This window comes from Vulpes lagopus, chromosome 20 (assembly GCF_018345385.1).
Source record: "Vulpes lagopus strain Blue_001 chromosome 20, ASM1834538v1, whole genome shotgun sequence".
In the NCBI taxonomy this organism is placed as follows: domain Eukaryota; kingdom Metazoa; phylum Chordata; class Mammalia; order Carnivora; family Canidae; genus Vulpes; species Vulpes lagopus.
In genome coordinates this window covers 12,621,930-12,640,238 of record NC_054843.1, presented here as the reverse complement: position 1 = coordinate 12,640,238, position 18,309 = coordinate 12,621,930, and the positions used below count along the sequence as shown (strand labels likewise).

Here is an 18,309-nt window from a genome sequence, read left to right as displayed (position 1 = left end):
GCAGGCTCCATGCACCAGGAGCCTGACGTGGGATTCGATCCCGGCTCTCCAGGATCGCGCCCTGGGCCAAAGGCAGGCGCCAAACCGCTGCGCCACCCAGGGATCCCTCTATTGATATTTTAATGAAGATATCTGGTTCTCTCTCTCTCTTTTTTTTTAAAGATTTTATTTATTTATTCATGATAGAGAGAGATAGAGAGAGATAGAGAGAGAGAGAGAGAGAGAGAGAGAGAAGCAGAGACACAGGCAGAGGGAGAAGCAGGCTCTATGCAGGGAGCCCAATGTGAGACTTGATCCTAGGACTCCAGGATCATGCCCTGAGCTGAAGGCAGACGCTCAACCACTGAGCCACCCAGGGATCCTGAGATATTTGGTTCTCAATTAATATTCATGACCATGAATCTCAAGTGGGCCCCTTGTGAAATCCAGCAATCACACTACACTTCATTATGTAAAGAAAGGAAGCTATTCCAGAGTTCTCCTTACTTCTTACTGACCAGAACTGAGCCACATGCTCATCCCTAAACAAATGAAAAGAAGGATGGACTTGTCTATTTAAAACCAGACCAGGATTTGTCAGCTAAAATATGGGTGCTTTTCCTTTAGACCAAGAGATATTTGTCTACATGTGAACAAAAAAATTCTGTTAGCAAGGACAGAGGGGGAGGAAGGGAGCAGAAGTTTGGCTGTTGAGTGGGCAAGATTGACTGCCATACAAACAAAGACATCCTATGTGTGTTAGGGTGTGTTTATGATTGTATAAGCATGCAGAAAATATGAAAGGATAGATACCCAGTTGTTGGCAAATAATACATCAAAATGGGGAAAAGATGTTTTAATGCAGGTGAAAACAGCAAAACTGGGGGGAAAAAGTGCTTTAAAAATAGATCACATGTATGCATTTATATAAAATTCTATACATATATGAATACATATACCAATTAGAAGATTAAAAAAGGGATCCTAGCCCCCTCCAAAACAAAGGTCCTTTTTGGGGCAACATATCAGCAACATGGCTGAGTAACTGAATTAAAGCAAAAAATAAATAAATGAATGATGAGAGAATGAATAAACCAACAATTTTGTAAGCAGCCATAACATGTGTTCCATCTAAACAAATACATGAAAACAAATATGTAAACAGCAAAAATAGATATCTCATTGTCCATAAATTAAGATCACACATGCCACCCACTGGACACTCAGCACTCACTCCTAGAATAATTATCTAACAATTCTAACCCCTTGAGTCTTTGATTTTTAAGTATAAGTACATTAAAAGTAGCAGAATAGGGAAAGAGCCTGCTGGAGATAGGCAGACTGGCAGCAACAAGAAGTGGCTGCTGACAGGCTGACAGTGACAGAGGAGACAGAAAAATCTGTAGACAGCAGCCACGAGAATGTACAAAGGCACAGCTGCCGGGGCCATTGAGTTTAAAGGAAACTAGTTCTTGGAACCTCCATAATCCTTGGTGGCACGTGTTTTACAGCAAGTCGCAGCAAGGCTGCTGTAATGTTAGATCCTGGTTAACAAAGAAATTGAGGGTATGCACTGCATTCTCTGTTTAAGAGAGCATGGCAGCATATGATAGAAATGGAGGAGGATGGCTATGCCTTTTTCCAGAAAGGAACTATGCTCAGGTCATTCTTGTAACTTTGCAGGCGTAGATTCCAGCTCTCTACTGGATGCCCCAGTGCAGGTCCATGGCTACCTCAGGTTCAACACATTTGAAACTCTTCTCATCTCATTTTTCAATTCAGGTGCCAATTTGTTATCAGTTACAAAAATGTGAGTAAAATCCATCTATGAAGATTTTCAAGGGAAAGTTTTGAGGAAGTATTTCACAACTCTTAAAATACCCTCCCCCATTTTTGGAAAATAAATTGGCTGGAACAGAGAGAGAGAGAGAGAGAGAGAGAGAGAAATTGGTGCAAGGAGACTGGTCATGAGAAAGTGGTTGCCTGTCTCAGGCTCCCATCCCTCCCCTCTCTGGGAAGTGAAATGAAGGGGTAGCAGAATGCTACCTCTAATCCAGGGGTCAGCCAACGTTCGGCCTACAGGCCAAATTTGGTCACTGCCTGTTTTCATAAATAAAGTTTTATTGAGACACAACCATGCTCATTAGTTTGTGTGTCATCTATGGCTGCTTTAAGCTGCAAAGCAAAGCCAAGTAGTTATGACAAAGAAAGATAGTCCATAAAGCCTGAAGTATGTACTCTGGCTATCTTGAGAAAGAAGTTTTCTGACCTCTATTCTGACCTCAGGACTCATGAGGAAGACTTCAGGTGTCATTAGGAGGGTTTTTTTTTTTTTTTTAAATTGGTGTTCTTGTTTTATTTTTAATTTTTATTTATTTATGATAGTCACACAGTGAGAGAGAGAGGCAGAGACACAGGCAGAGGGAGAAGCAGGCTCCACGCACCAGGAGCCCGACGTGGGATTTGATCCTGGGTCTCCAGGATCGCGCCCTGGGCCAAAGGCAGGCGCTAAACCGCTGTGCCACCCAGGGATCCCTTTTTTTTTTTTTTTTTAAATTGGTGTTCTTGTTTTATTTTTTTTTAATTTTTATTTATTTACATTAGGAGGGTTTTGAAATGTGTTCACTGTGGTGAGAGATTGAGGACGGTGCCTAAACCATATCTGAGCCAGCTAAGGCAGTCTGTGGACTGGGGTCTGACTCCTAGGAGATCCAGAGGGTGAGCAATGGGCTGAATAGCTACTTTGGTGGCAGGTACTGGGACATTGGGATTTAGGATAAGTAGGGGGAGTGACTGTTTCCTGAAGTCCATTCAGAATTGAGTGGGAGACAGAGAGCAGTGATATGGTTCCCTTTGGGTTTCATTGGATAGTCCACCTGGAGACCTGCATAGGAAGAGCCTGCATTGACCAGGGATTGAGTGTATAGGGATTGAAGAAAAGAATTGCAAGAGACTATACACAATTGGTTTGTCTTTTTGGCCAAAAGAACTGGGGGAGAAAAGGATCCAGAAAAGAACCTCTGAAGAGCCCACCAAAGCATCCTTGAGAAAATGCCAGTACTAACCATTTTGCCAGTCGACAGACTCAGCAAGAAGCCACCAGCCAAGGTAGAGCTGGTCTAGACCCTTCTCTCTCCCTCTTCTCCATGCATGTTTCACCCTGTTTGAAGAGAACGTGAGCAGGGGGTGAGATGGGGCGGAGGGCCACCCACTCTTCCCCACTGCAAGCTCCCAGCCAAAAAGTCAGGGAAGGAACTTTTAACACTGTCAAGTTCAGTGTTCTGAAATTCTAATGACTAAATTAAAATTGTTTATTACTTGGTGTGGCTCATTTATTGCCCAGAAATGAGTAGATAAGCTATGGGACCTGCTAGAGTTTCATCCAGGCTCATGAAAAGACTACCTCTGCTGAAGAAGGCTTGAAGAGTGAGGGGAAAAACACAGAACTAAGGTTTTGTCGGTGGCATGATTCATGCTTGTTCAACATACTGGGTACAATAACTAATATTTATTGAGCACTCATATATGTCAGGCATCATGCCAAGCACTTTTCATGTGTTACCATGTTTAATCCTCCCATCAAATCTCTAGTATTAAGCCAGTTTTACAGATGGGGAGTTGAAATACAGGAAAGATAAGCTGTGGTCCACAGCCTCAGAGCTAGTGAGTAGCAGAGAAGAGACTCAAACTCGGGCAACTTAGAGTCAGTCAAGCTCCCAGACTATGTCAGGTTGCCCAGCTGGTTCTCTAGAGGTTTGTTATTTGCTGAGGGGTCTTGACTTTCCCTGGAACCACAGGGTCTTCTCTTTGGGTTCTTCTATCAGCAGAATCTGCTGCAGGCTCTGCTGCATCCCAGTGGAGCAGAGACGCTCAGGACTTTTTTTTTTATATAAAGATTATTTATTTATTTATTCATGAGAGACACACAGAAAGCGAGAGACACAGACAGAGACAGAGACAGAGACACAGGCAGAAGGGAGAAGCAGGATCCATGCAGGGAGCCTGACGTGGGACTCGATCCCGGGTCTCCAGGATCAGGCCCTGGGCCTAAGGTGGCGCTAAACCGCTGAGCCACCCCGGCTGCCCCGACACTCAGACTTATTTGATCAGCTGAATGACAGGTGTTAAGCAGCAGAGTTTCTTGCACTGCAGCCTGGACCAGCTCTGGACCTTCTTGTTCTGAAAGCCGAGAGTCAGTTGAGTTCCTCATGGGATCAGATGGTGCACCCAAATGGTTCGTGCAGGTCTAAAATCCTGTATAAACCCACACACATTGGACCTGATTCCTGGTGATAGGACATGCAAGGCATGTCATCTTACCATTTATTTGGAGACAGAGAGCCCCACATGCCCTGGGTTATTGGAAACCTTCCCCCATTTCTGCCCTAAATCTACTGCCTCCAACCTACTGTTGCTTTGTAAGACTTATTTTCCACTCTTTGATGTGAATTATCTTCCCCAGGCATCATGTGTTTCTGCTACTTCAGCTCCTTGGATTCCATCAGCTTGACGTCCTATGAAATGGCCGAGTGCCCACAGACCAAACCATGGCACCGCACCAGAGAGGTATCAGTACTCAGGTAAGACAATAAAGGTACACTGTTGTCTTTGCTGGGTGAAACAAACAAATAAACAAAAACTTGCTTTTGGTGTTCTTTGTGATGGGACAGAGAAAGCAAACATGCCTTCGGCAAATCCATAGATGCATACCATGTGCCAGGTTCTTTGTACGTTTGTGTTTATCAACTGAAGCCAGCTGGAACAGCAGATGTAACTGATTAAGTTTATGATAATCCATTGTCATTTTCCAAGATCCATCTGGTTTTCTTCACTGGCCAAACTAGAGAGTCAAATGGGAATATGATAGCAGTCATCACCTCTGGATCTTTCAGGTCTTTTAATGTTTGAAATTCTACGAGGGATGTGGTATCAATTGTGATGTACTGTTTAATATAAGGAGAGCTCCATGAGTTTACATGCGGCCATTCCTATCATAATAGGCCTTCCACCACCCAGTAGACAGCCAATGTGGGGTTTTGCTGTTTGTTCTGTGTATCTCTTCTACTTACACTTTCATGAACTGAGGACATAAACACAGATTTGGGGGCTCCTTAATCCTATTGAAGACAAACTTAAGTCAAAATTCAGTTTACTGCCTTATTCCCTACAGAATTGCTCTACCGACTGGTGGACAACGGTGGCATTCCGGGCCCTTGGGAATTAGCATTAGCCATAAACCCAGTTTCCATTAATCCTCCAAATATCTAGGTATTTCCTTTTCCATAGCACACATTTGTCCTGAAATGATGGTATCTGTTTTGGAGGAAGGTCAGGATGAAGATTTACAATATATCTTTGCGATCTTATTGTAGTATTTTTCAGCAAGAGTTTCTGGTCTTTACTTCATCCAAGAGGTTCTGCGTCTGTGAACTCATTCGAGCCAAGTAGGAGAATCTACTGCAGTGCATAGATTATGCCTCTCTTTATCAGACCTGAGTGAGCTCCTCATGATTTTGGTCCTAGAGATTCTATGGTCAATTAGCCATGGTGAAAGATCCCTGCAAGGCAGACCATTATGATTCTATTTTGGCCCTGCTTCTTTGGGTCACTTGCTCCTATTCGCTAAGGGTGGCTTTGGGTGAAGAGAGTTATTACGTTGGTCAAGCCTGGGTCACTTGCTCACATCCCAGCTGCAAAAGCAATTGTGGAGTCGCAGATCTGTTTTTCAGTTTTAGTTGTGGGAAGTAGAGTCTGCTTTCCACCAGGATTTATAATCTGGGGAAATAAATCCAGATTTTTATCCCAAACATAAGACAGAGGTTCAGAACTTGCTCAGCCAAAAACAATGACACATGCTTTCCCTAATCTATTTCACCCCTCTTTTAACAACAATGTGGTTTAGAAGATTAATCCCAGCTCCAAATGTAGCCCATGCTTTATCCAAGCCAAGTTTAATAATGTAATCTTCCTTGCTAGTGATTTGTTCAGAAACTCAGACCTAAGCCAAATAGCACAGGGCATTCCTCTGACCTCAAAAGTTGGTTTATGTATAGGCATCTGACACATTTTGTTCTAATTAGATGCAAAATGATGTGTTCTGGGGGATTCTGAGGGAAAAGTTTCTTGTGTTCCAGAGAACTAGAAAAGATAGTAGTATCTTCTTTATAGGATGCCTACAACCATCTTGATACCTGCTTGAGTATGAAGCTACCATAGGGAAGTAAGCAGAACCAAGATTGTCCAAGAGAAATTGAACTGGATCTGCTGAATTAAACCAACCCTGAATTAAAAAGAAAAAAAAAACCTTGCCATTTGCAACGACATAGATGGAACTGGAGGGTATTAGGCTACGGGAAATAAGTCAGTCAGAGAAAGACAATTATCCTATGATTTCACTCATATGTGGAATTTAAGAAACAAAACAAGATCATAGGGGAAGAGAGGGAAAAATAAAACAAGATGAAATCAGAGAGGGAGACAAACCATAAGAGACTCTTAGTCATAGGAAACAAACTGATGGTTGCTGGAGGCGGTGGGGTGGGGGGAATGGGGTAACTGGGTCATGGGCATTACGGAGGGCACATGATGTGATGAGCACTGGGTATTATATAAGATTGAAGAATCAGTCGCCTATACCAATAATATACTATATGTTAATTGGATATTTATTTATTTATTTATTTATTTATAAAATTGGATTTAAATTAAAAAAAGGGAAGTGACAAATGACAAAAAAATAATAAAAATAAATAAATAAAAGAAACCAGGGATCCCTGGGTGGCGCAGCGGTTTGGCGCCTGCCTTTGGCCCGGGGCGCGATCCTGGAGACCTGGGATCGAATCCCACGTCGGGCTCCCGGTGCATGGAGCCTGCTTCTCCCTCTGCCTATGTCTCTGCTTCTCTCTCTCTCACTGTGTGCCTATCATAAATAAATAAAATTAAAAAAAAAAAATTAAAAAAAAAAAAAAAGAAACCAGCCCGTACTACTCCTGATCTTGTTATGAAATCCAATCCATTTCCTTATTTTTAAAGCTAGTTTGATTGAGTTGGGTTTTCTGTTCTTGATGATTGAACATATCCAAATTGTTTCAATATAGAATCTTCTAAGTCCTAATGGCATGCTCCAGAATTGGTGTTCTTTTATAATAATCACTACTGTCTTGTAAGATGGGAGTGGCTGAAACCCAGACTAAGCAGGCAATGAAACAAATGTGAAATTGATATGAAAGGAAGTAAATATTGATTGAAGATTGAGTTGTGTAGTTTTTATAATGAAAGAGATACAATTTAGTTACCAAAAATTTGAAGCGTATTGACAATTCAGTTCCAAGTAATAAAATAAATGAGGCACTCTTAAGCATTTAGAAAACGCTTATGAAAATAAAATAAGAAACCGGGGATGCCTTACCTCACACCCCTCCTCTCTCTCACTGAACTACTTTATTATTATGAGTCTTGGAAAGAGTCCGGGGAACTGGTTTCTAATATGACTTGAGGCATGTAAATTTGGTTCTTTGAATTTTAGATTTGTAGTCTGCAGAGCAATTGTTAGTATCAAATTAATTTATATAGGTGAAAAATTGTTCTAGAGCTCAGGGCAGTGAAAAGACACGTTTTATGGTTGTATGGATCCTGCAGGGACTGATGGGTCACACCAATCCATGAATATTAGTTCTAGTATATATACTTCATTTCCTATTTTGGTTGCTGGCTTCTATATTTGAAAAAGCTAGCAAATCTGTTGGTGCGTGACTTTATATTCTCAGTGCATTATTATTGATATTCTCTCAATATTTTTGTTAGATAACTGAAGACTGATAATAACTAACATTTTGTGAGGGTCAGAAGGAAGGAATAAAGCACCTTCAAATGCATAATCATGTTTGAGAGGTGCAGGAACTCTGTGCAGTCAGGAGGGAGGGCTGCGTTATGATCAAAACTTTCTGAGGATAAAACTGGTACTTGGAGAAGTGTGCAGACCAGTTTGGCCAGTTATTGGTGAAAGGAGAATTTTAATCCTGTTTTCTGATAATATTTCTATGGTGATTAGCTTTGTGACCTTGGGCAAAGGACTTAGCCTCTTCATGCCTTAGTTTCCTTATCTGGAACAGACCCACTACAGGTTTTTATAAATAAAGTTTTATTAGAACACAACCAGGGCAATTCCTTTGCATATTGCAGCTTTCAAACATAGTTCCAGTAGAGACAGTATGGCTCAGAAAGCCTAAAATATTTATTATCTGACCCTTTACATAAAACATTTGCTGACTCCTGTTTTAGATACATATTTTTTAGGGACACATTTACAGTGTTAAAGCCTTCAAGAGAGGAAATCTCACACATTTTAAATTCAAAAAAAGTAAATGTTTTGTTCCTATTATGTCACAATTATAAATGATTCCCACAAAACTTCACCCACCTTTCCTATATCAAAGATAAGGGGCAATTATTATTATTGTTATCATCAATCTATTATTATTATGTCAAGTACAGATTGTCATTGCCTTGCTCATGCTTGCCAAGAAGCTTGTGGATTCAGCTCTTCTGTATGTGAGGAGGCTCATTTCTCTTCTTAATCATGTCTTATGATCAGAAGCTCTCCCTTGAGATCAAAGGAGTGATTCATCTTCCCCTGAGATCAGATCAAAGCCAGAGTTGGGGGCCTAGGTCTCGTGCCCTCCCCACCCCTCACTTCGCTGATACTTCCTGCAGCAGAGCAGCTCTCAAGTTTGATCCTGGGTTATACCACTCAGCTTTCTACTCTCTCATGATTGCAGCCACCCCCTTCATCTTGGGTATTGGTCTTCTAAATCTGTGCTTATAAGAGATTTGAGAAGAATTGGGATGGATCATGTCAAATCCCTTCTGATTTTTCCCCTGGGAAAATAGTTTGGGGCACATGACACGTGTCTCCTGCATAAACAGACCCACTATAAGTGCCTGGCATGTGGCTGTAACATTGTGTATTTTTAACGTTCTGATGTTTCATGATTTAAAATGATCTATTAGGTAGTGGCTGCGGTCAAATCGTCCCACACTAGTTCTTTTAGTCGAATTGCCTTTCACAGATCATTTTCAGCAATTTGTCTTTAAAGCTTCTTAAAATTATCTTGGTTTCTGCAGTACCTGCCATTCTGAGAATCTTTCTCCCCTAGACATAATTCCTATCATTCTATAATGCAATGACATCGCTTCGTAAATCTTTAATGTATGTTACTATTCAGATTGACAGATTTTGTACTTATTATCTGTGACATTTTCATTGACTTCTTTTGCAAAGTGACATTATTGCCATCCCAGCCTGGGTAAGATTTAATACCTGATCTTCCCTCCATCCATCTATCAGAATCATTCATAACTCCCTCTTTCTCCCTCTCCCCCTGTGCAAAGTATAAATTCAAAGGTTTTTCTTTTTAACCTATTTCCTTGAAGGATATTTTTCTCTAATCACGATTTTGGTAATGAAATATTATTACCTACAAGACAGTAGCTGTCTCAATCCCTGTCTGCATGCTGATTTATTGAGATAGTTCATGGACTTTTATACCAAACTTTTAAGGAAGCGTCCAAATATATTGCTAATGATGAAGGGCCATTGTTTTATTTTTTCCTTATAAACATTATTTATAATGTCACTATTAGAAGCATTATAAATTGTTTCCAAGATGCCTCTTACTAACATTTAATATTTATGGAAATTTAAAACTTTAAGGCCCATTTGTAAAAAAAAAAACTATAATGTATTTTTCATATCTTGAAAGCACTGATCTTCAATTTTCACAACAAAATTGTTAGGCTTGAAATACTAATTTATTTCTTAATCCAAAGTCAGTAGAGACCCAGATCTAAATAGAGCAGAGTCCCTACCCTCATGGAGTTCATTAAAAACAAAAAAGAAAAAAAAAGAAAAAAGAAAAAGCAAAATGGGAAGTGCTAAAGAAACCACTCTTCTGAGTGAGTTCTATAGGTTTTACTGGAGTGCATTCAATGGCATCATCAGGGAGGGCGTCCTAGAAGAGGTGAAATAGGTCCTAAAGGAAGCAGGCTGTTGCTAGGTTGGGATAGGTTTCAAGAACGGGTTGTGTCAAGTAAAGTAGTTCTGTTTGGGTAATCTCCAGCAGGTCCACATGAACACAGACCAGCTAACTCCGCAGTCATAAATATATGTGCTTTGGGAAAAGCAAGTGTTAATATGCTTCCTCTGGGAGATGAAGCAAGGTCTAGAACAGTTTGCAGGGCCAAAAAAGAGACCAAGGACCTCTGACATTAAAAAAAAAAAAAAAAGGGTAGCAGTCGATAAAAGAAATTTAGAGCAATGAATTATAATTATGTAAGTAATTCTTTAGAATAACACTTCTTTCTGGTCCCTATCTAGATTCTTTTTTTTTAAATATTTAATTTATTTATTCATGAGAGACAGAGAGAGAAAGAGGCAGAGACACAGGCAGAGGGAGAAGCAGGCTCCATGCACCAGGAGCCCGGCGTGGGATTCGATCCTGGGTCTCCAGGATCACGCCCCGAACCAAAGGCAGGCACCAAACCGCTGAGCCACTCAGGGATCCCTCTCTCTAGATTCTTAATTGGGCAATCATATTTTTTTTTCTGATTTTCTTTTACAGTTCTGTTGAATAAGACTCTTAGCGTACAGGTCTACAGACTGAAGGAAATGAGCCAAGGAGAACATTTCTTCCTTTCTTTTTTGAGTTAAGTCTAATTTTAGGAAGCAGCAAACCAGATACTTAATAAAAACGGATGTTTCTAAGCAGATTGTGTGTGTGTGTGTGTGTGTGTGTGTGTGTGTTAGAACCGTTTTTCCCCCCTCTGGTTTCATTCAATATCAAAAAAAACTTAGTGAGCAAATTAAGGCTTTTTTCTTTTAGAAATGTTTTTATATCTATAACATGCCTGTGAAAGGTTGGTTTCTACTCTCACTCCTAGAACCAGGGTACTGGCTTAAAGACATTGTAATGTAGTGATTATAAGCGAAGACTCTGGGGCCAGGCTGCCTGGCACTATCACTTATTAAATCTGTAAGTTGGGATATATTACTCACTTTTTTCATCTGTAAAATGAGGGTAAATGGTAATAGGGCTGACCTCATGAGAGTTTTTGTGAGGGTCTATGAGCTGACATAGATGGGTACTCAGAAGAGTATCATCATTGGTAGTAGCATCATTGGCACAAACATGAGTGTTGGCCAGCCCCATCAAATGGCATACAGGCACATATGCCCTGGTACCAAGAAGTTTGTCTTTAGTGCTCCCCCTCTCTTCGTTCTGTCTTATTCACTGTGCAGTGTCCCTCTATCCTCACCCCAGTCAGCTCCTGGGGTACTGATGTAGCTTGCTCAGAGGCACAGTGACCTGGTCAGGGTCGATCACCGGTAGTAACTAGATATACAGTTGACCCTTGAACAACACTCGAGTTAGGGGTACTGAGCCCCACACAATCGAAAATCCATGTATAACTTTGACTCCCCACAAAGTTAACAACTAATAGCCTACTGTTGACCAGAAGCCTTACTGATAACATAAACAGTGGAGTAACACATAGTTTGTAGTTATACGTATTATATACTGCATCCCTACAGTAAAGTAGGCTGGCAAAAATCCTAAGAAAGAGAAAATGCATCTAAACTACTGTACTCTTGGGGTGCCTGGGTGGCTCAGTCAGTTAAGCGCCTGTCTGCCTTCAGCTCAGGTCATGATCCTGGAGTCCCAGGATCGAGCCCCATGTTGGGCTCGTGCTCAGTGGGGAGTCTGCTTCTACCGCTCCCCCTTCCCCCTTTCCTTCCCCTCCAGCGCCCCTCCCTTGCCCTTCTCCATCCTCCCTTCCCAAACTCCTCCCCCCCTTGCTCATGCTCTGTCTCTCTCAAATAAGTGAATAAAATCTTTAAAGAAATAAAGTACTGCACTGCATTTATTGAAAAAAAAAAACTGCATATAAGTGGACCTGTGGGGATCCCTGGGTGGCGCAGCGGTTTGGCGCCTGCCTTTGGCCCAGGGCGCGATCCTCAAGACCGGGGATCCAATCCCACGTCGGGATCCCGGTGCATGGAGCCTGCTTCTCCCTCTGCCTATGTCTCTGCCTCTCTCTCTTTCTCTCTCTGTCACTATCATAAATAAATAAAAATTTAAAAAAAAGATTAAAAAAAAAATAAGTGGACCTGTGCTGTTTGAACCCATGTTGTTCAAAGGTTAACTGTATTGTTTTTAAAGTCTGATTTCTTATTACTTTTTTTTTAAAGATTTTATTCATTTATTCAAGAGAGACACAGAGAGAAAGGCAGAGACATAGGCAGAGGGAGAAGCAGGCTCCCTGGGGAATCCAATGAAGGACTCGACCTAGGACTCCAGGTCCATGACCTGAGCAGAAGGCAGATGCTCAACCACTGAGCCACCCAGGCATCCCTGGTTTCTTATCCCTAATTGAATGTGATTAAGAATAAGAAAACCTGGGGTCTATTCCCCAACACTGCTTACTAGCTATGTGTCTTTAGGGAAATATAAAAATTCTATGATCCTTGGATTTCTCATTCCAAAGTTGGGATGACAATACTTGGACCTGATCTCATTTGGTTATGAGGGGTGGATGTCACAGGAGATAAGGCTTATGGAAGTCTTTTGTAAATTGTAAAGTGCAAACAGGATTGTTTCCATTAATCCAAAGAGAAGAAAAAAGATGAATAGTGTGAGCTATTCCTCCTCTTAATGTAATATCTCATAACTGCAGTAGAATGTTGAATAGGAATCCCATCTTATCTCTGACTTTTATGGGAGGGATTTATGATATTTGACACATTAAAATGGTTCTTATTTAGGTTACTAACACACTTTTTCAGGTTTAAGGCCTTTCTTTTCCTGGGTTGCTATCATGACTAGGTGTTAAATTTCAGCAAGTGCTCTTAAAACATCTGTTAATACGATCATACTGTTTTTCTACTTTCATCTCTTTAATAGATTCTTTTTTTAAAAGATTTTATTTATTATTTGAGAGAGGGGTGCCTGGGTGGCTCAGTCGTTTAAGTGTCTCCCTTGAGCTCAGGTGTGATCTCAGGGTCCTGGGATTGAACCCTGTGTCCTGCTCCCTGATCAGGGGGGTCTGCTTCTCCCTCTCCTTCTCCCTCTCCCTCTGCCCCCCCACTTGTGCTTGCTCTCTCTCTCAAATAAATAAATAAAATCTTTTTAAAAAATTAAAAATACTTATTTGAGAGTGAGAGAGCATGAGAGAGAGAGAGAGAAAGATGAGCAGGCCAAGTGGCAGAGGAAGAGGGAGAAGCAGGCTCCCCACTGAGCAGGGAGCCTGACGTGGGGCTCAATCCCAGGACCCTGGGATCATGACCTGAGCTGAAGGCAGATGCTTAACCAACTGAGCCACCCAGGTGCCCCTCTTTAATAGATAGTTAATATTTAAACATCTTTACATTCCTAGAATGACCATTTTGTGTTATCCCTTTAATACACTGCTGGATATGGAATTTTGCATCTTTGTTTTTAAAGTGATATGTATATATATGTGTTTGGATAGAGAGATAAAAATAAAGATATATATCAGGGATCTATACTGTATTGAAACTGTAAAGTGACTTAGATGAGATTCCTGTTTTTTCCTAGGTTCTTGAGATAGTTCAAATAGAATGAGCTCTTTGTTAAAGGTTTAGTAAAATCTACCTTCTGAAAAGCCCTCTAGGTTTGATGCCTGTTTCAGAGGTAGATCTCTGAGTATCTGTTCAATTTCTCTTATGGTTAAGTTTTTTTTTTGTTTTTTTTTTTGTTTTTTTTTTTTTTTTTGTATTAAGTAGTCTCCAATCCCAGCCTGGAGCCCAACGTAGGGCTTGAATTCACAACCCTGAAATCAAGAGTTGGACACTTAAAAAACTGAGCCACCCAGGCACCCCTCTATGGTTAAGCAGCTAGTCAAGTTTCCTACTTTTCCCTGAATGAATCTTTATTATAAATATTTTCCTAGGAAATTAGTCACTTCAACTAGTGATTTTCAAAGTGCTTGCCATAAAGGTTCTTACAATTTTTTAACTTTGTAATTTACGTTCTTATAATTTTTGACTTATGATTTTGTCCTGTTTCTTTCTTTTGACAGGTATGGCAAAGATTTGTCTTTCTATCAGTTCTTTCAAATAACCAGTTTAACTCATCAATTCTATTTCCTTTTTCTGTTCTGTTTTTATTTTTTATTTTTTTAATTAAATTTTATTGGTGTTCAATTTACCAACATACAGAAAAACACCCAGTGCTCATCCCGTCAAGTGTCCGTCTCAGTGCCCGTCACCCATTCCCCTCCAACACCCGCCCTCCTCCCCTTCCACCACCCCTAGTTCATTTCCCAGAGTTAGGAGTCTTTATGTTCTGTTTTTAATTTCTACCTTTATCCTCCTTGATTTCCCCCTCCCCCTTCAAATTTCTCTATATTTATTTTCTCTCTCCCTTTTTCATCTCTGCCCTCAGCTTTTTGAGTTGAAAGTTTGGTTGATTTATTTATTTTTAACCCTTCTGGTTTTCCACCCTAAGCATTTAAGGCTATCTATTTTTCTTCTGAATGCTGCCTCAGCATAGCCCATGGGTTTTTATACATATACACTGTTCTTAAATATTTTTTTTTAATTTTTTTTAAATTTTTATTTATTTATGATAGTCACAGAGAGAGAGAGGCAGAGACACAGGCAGAGGGAGAAGCAGGCTCCATGCACCGGGAGCCCGATGTGGGATTCGATCCCGGGTCTCCAGGATCGCGCCCTAGGCCAAAGGCAGGCGCCAAACCGCTGCGCCACCCAGGGATCCCCCATATACACTGTTCTTAATGTGATTCTAAATAGCTTGTCATTTCTGGCTTTACTTTCTTTCAAGCCTATGACTCATGAGTCATGTAAAATACACAAGACAATAGATTTTTGTTAGTTACCCTTTTGCTATTATTTTCTAATGTTCCATTATAGTTCATGAATTTATACTACCAGAGTTTTCCTTCTGGTGATTTGTTGTGAGTGCTTTTGTGACCTAATACACCAGAATGTCTGGTGAGAGTTTGAAAAGAAGGTATCTCTGTTGGATATAGAGTTATTTCTCTCCATGTATCTATTATGTCATAATTGTTCATTTTATTAGCCCGGACTTCTTGAGCCTTATTCCTTCCTGTAATAGTTGATCAGCTAATTTCTGACTTTGCTTAAAGTCACCACTTATCATGATTTATTTCACTTAGCATTATACTCTTTAGCTCCATCCCTGTTGTTGCAAATGGCAGGATTTCATTCTTTTTATGGCTGAATAATATTCCGTTTTACCTATATGTATATATCATCTCTTATATAATCAACATTTATATATATCAACATTTTATATATATATATATATCTCAACATTTTATATATATCTCAACATTTTATATATATATATATATCTCAACATTTTATATATATATATATATATATATATATATATATATATATAAAACCTCTTTATCCATTCATCTATGGATGAACACTTGGGCTGCTTCCATAGTTTGGCTATTGTAAATAATATTCCTGTAAACATAGGGGTGCGTGTATTCTTTTGAATTAGTGTTTTTATATTCTTTGGTAAATACCCAGTAGTGTGATTACTGGATCACAGGATAGTTCTATTTTTAACAAGTTTTTTAAAGATTTTTAATTTATTTATTCATGAGAGACAAAGAGAGAGGCAGAGACATAGGCAGAGGGAGAAGCAGGCTCCATGCAGGAAGCCCGACATGGGACTCAATCCCAGACCCCAGGATCACGCCCTGAGCCAAAGGCAGAGGCTCAACTGCTGAGCCACCTAGGCATCCCTATTTTTAACTTTTTGAGGTATCTCCATATTGTTTTTTTTTATTTTAAAAATTTTATTTATTTTTAATTTTTTTCATAGTTTCAAGTTTTTATTTAAATTCCAGGTAAGTCGAAGTATAGTGTAATACTGGTTTCTCTCCATACTGTTTTCCATAGTGGCTACAAAATAAGTCAGTAAGAGAAAGACAAATACCACATGATTTCACTCATATGTGGAATTTAAGAAACAAAACAAATGAAAAAAAAAAAAAGAAAACAAATCAGCAAAGGAAAAAAGAAAAATGAGAGACACAAACCAAGAAACAGACTCTTAACTCTAGAGAACAAACTGATGGTCACCAGAGGGGAGGTGGGTGGGGAATGGGTGAAATAGGTGATGAGAATTAAGGAGTGCACTTGTCATGATGAGCACTAGGTGATGTATGAAATTATTGAGTCACTATGTTATATAAACCTGAAACAAATATAACACTGTATGTTAACTATACTGGAATTAAAATAAAAACTTAATTAAAAAATAGTCACCATTATGAGAACTCATTAGCATCTACTTGCATTTCTATCAGGGCTTGCTTTATACATTTTGAGGCTAAGATTTTAGGTACAAAAAGGTTTGTGACATATTAAGTAGGTTGTACTTTTGTAATTATGAGATACTCCTTTTAGTGCTTTTCATTTTGAATTTCACTTTGTGTGAAATGAATAGTGTTAGTATGAATCTGGCATACTTTTTTCTATCTCTTTCCATATCTTTCTATTCGACTTTCCTGTGTTATTTTCATTAGGTGTTATGATTACTGGTATGGTCAGCCTCCTTTCTGGCTGCAGCAGAGGTGGCCAATCGACCACCAAAGCTTCCTGCTCCCCACTGCCTGGCGTGGAAAGTGACTGCCCCGTCAAGGACTACATCCAGGTATAGTCATGTGACTAGTTCTCAGTAATGGAACATGAGCAGCAGTGATGGGAATCATCAAGGACTATTACTTTCTCTGCCTTGATCGGATGCTCACTTAACGGGAGTGGATTTTATAGATAAGTGGAGGAAACAGAGGGGAAGAAAGTGCTTCTGTTTGTTTATTAATTCTGAGCTCTCAGAGAGCCAGGGTTGACCAGATGTATCTAAGTCATTGCTCTAGTCTGAATGATTGTGTCCCCTAAAATTCATATATTGGAGTCTAATCCTCAAGGTGGTGGTCTTAGGAGATGGGGCTTGGGGAGGTGATTAGGAATTATTGCCCTTATAAAAGAGGCCCCAGAGGACTGCCTAGTCCCTTCTGCCATGTGAGGATATAGCAAGAAGATGGCTGTCTATGAATCAGGAAGGGGGTTCTCGCCAGACACTGAGACTCCCAGCCTTGACAAGTATAGGAAATAAATTTCCATTGTTTATGAGACACTCAGTATATTGTATTTTGTTATAGCAACTTAAACAGACTAAGACAGCCATCTTGGTGATGCAAATGACCTGCTTGATGTTTATCATATATAACTTAAATTTGTCATATGTGACTTGAGTAATAACTGATGTTCCCTGAGGCTCAGGGTTATCCCCACCTTGTCTACGTGGTCTCCATAAAGCTCAACTTGGGTAAATGCTTCATTAATATGTGCTTAATGAAGTTCTGGCCATCTTCTCCTGTACATTTCCTTTCTGGTGACCCCCCTCAATGGATTCTTTTGTTAAATGAATCTCTGCTTAAACTAAGCCAACATCTTTCTCAATAAGAAACCAGGCCAATCAGTGCAGGAGTGACTTCATAGGTAGGAAAAGAGCTTCCCCTCTGTGTCTGCCAGTCATGTGTTTAAAATGAAATTAATAAAAAGAAGAAGAAAAAGAAGACGTTGTATATGTTAATAACCATGAGGACCTGCATTGTGTCAGGCACTGAGCTGAGTGCTTCTCACATATCTCCCCATTTGATCCTCACAATGGCTGCCAGGTAGGTGTTATTTATTCTCCCTATTTTACAGATGAGCCAACTGAGGCTTGGTATGGTAAGTATGTAGCGAAGTCGGAATTCCAACCCATGACTTCCTAACTTCCTTATTTCTATGCTTCCTTCCTTCTACTATACCTCATTGAAAGAATTCAGCAGCCTAAGTTTCAAGGATCTTTTTGTTTAGATTGTTTATTTACGGGATCCCTGGGTGGCGCAGCGGTTTGGCGCCTGCCTTTGGCCCAGGGCGCGATCCTGGAGACCCGGGATCGAATCCCACATCAGGCTCCCGGTGCATGGAGCCTGCTTCTCCCTCCGCCTGTGTCTCTGCCTCTCTCTCTCTCTCTCTCTCTGTGACTATCATAAAAAAAAAAAAGATTGTTTATTTACCTATTCATGAGAGACACACAGAGAGAGTCAGAGACATAGGCAGAGGGAGAAGCAGGCTCCCTCTGGGGGGCCTGATGCAGACCGATCCTAGGACCCCAGGATCATGACCTGAGTTGAAGGTTATTTGCTTATTCATGAGAGACACAGAGAGAGTTAGAGACATAGGTAGAGGGAGAAGCA

General features: G+C 40.2%; 1 long non-coding RNA gene across 1 annotated transcript; it reads left to right on the top strand.

Annotated features, from left to right (window-relative positions):
• The first annotated feature begins 2,833 nt into the window (after positions 1–2,833).
• LOC121479541 lies at positions 2,834–16,716 on the top strand. The gene is made up of 3 exons (XR_005984748.1): positions 2,834–3,087; positions 4,442–4,559; positions 16,588–16,716. It is a non-coding gene; the product is annotated as an uncharacterized LOC121479541 (long non-coding RNA).
• The last annotated feature ends 1,593 nt before the right edge of the window (positions 16,717–18,309 follow it).